Genomic DNA, 1127 nt, shown 5'->3' with positions numbered 1-1127 from the left:
AGAGGGCGTGCTGGCGTTCCGTTCAGTACTTCAGAGGTCAAAGGCAAGCCATGGGCAAAGTAGGAGCTTTTCCCAGGTGCCAGCCTTAGGCTCCGACGTTTGGAAGCCCGTGGCCGATTGTAAGTTGCGAAGAGCTCATGCGTTTGGTCGAGGCCGACCGTCCTCCCTTGATCGGACGACAGGTTGCTACGCACGTGCTTGTTGCTTTCCTTCGGTCCTAAACGGCCTCCGGTTCGGCGCTGTCGCCCTTTTGCGGTCCAGCAGAGCTTGGACCTTGTGTTCACCGGCCCTGTCCGGGATGGAATGCCCTTTGCCGTCCTAAGCAGCGTGACCCATTATATCAGCTTGCTTCCTAGCAAGGACAACAGCTACTGTCCTCCCGTCCTACGGTACTGGTAATGAGTAAAGGCCGAACAGCTAGGGTCAAACATGGAGAGACCACTTTTGGCGCCTAAAGAATGCATTGCAGTGCGTATCAAAATCCATGTTCAGCGTGCACGTCACAGCATTTATACAGTCGCCACTGAGTTATCCCTGCATCAGAAACTTGTATGAAACTTGCAAGCAGGTGTAGCAAATCGTTCATGCCAATCTGTGCAAGTGCAGATAGCTGTTAAGCGCATGTGTTGCAGGTGTGCCATGTCTGTATCCTGCGATCTCTGTTAGGTAAGCGCCCTGTCCCACGGACAGGACAGGGATACGGCGTGCGTACGGCATCAAGATTTGCTTGCAAAACAAAAGCGCTGGTTGCCTGTGTTTCCGGTATCAGTTCTCTCCTTTGTGCAGCAGAGTCTGATCACCTTACGAACATCTAANATGGCTTTCGCTCTCGCCACCTCGCGCAAGGCTCTGCAGGTCGCATGCAAGGCGACCGGCAAGAAGGCCGCTGCTAAGGTCCGTTTTATTTCGACACCATTTATTTTATCAGCGTACTTTACATAGACGCACATACGTATTTGCAGTGTCCTTTGGCTAACCAGAGACGTTTGTCCCGTTCGCAACATCTTTACAGCCGGCTGCCCCCAAGAGCTCTGGCATCGAGTGGTATGGCCCGAACCGCGCTAAGTGGCTCGGTAGGTTATCCTGCGAAGAAGATCCGATATGCAGCGGGTGTAGCGCGTATCGGA

At 53.4% G+C, this 1127-nt stretch overlaps 1 protein-coding gene across 1 annotated transcript in view; it reads left to right on the top strand.

The window, feature by feature from the left end:
• VOLCADRAFT_78096 (uncharacterized protein) overlaps positions 1-1127 on the top strand; it is a 5262-nt gene that overhangs the window by 3511 nt on the left and 624 nt on the right. The gene's annotated exons all lie outside the window — the stretch shown is intronic.

This window comes from Volvox carteri (assembly GCF_000143455.1).
Source record: "Volvox carteri f. nagariensis unplaced genomic scaffold VOLCAscaffold_103, whole genome shotgun sequence".
Classification (NCBI taxonomy): domain Eukaryota; kingdom Viridiplantae; phylum Chlorophyta; class Chlorophyceae; order Chlamydomonadales; family Volvocaceae; genus Volvox; species Volvox carteri.
The sequence above is the reverse complement of the archived record's forward strand: the minus strand, read 5'-3'. Positions and strand labels throughout refer to the sequence as shown.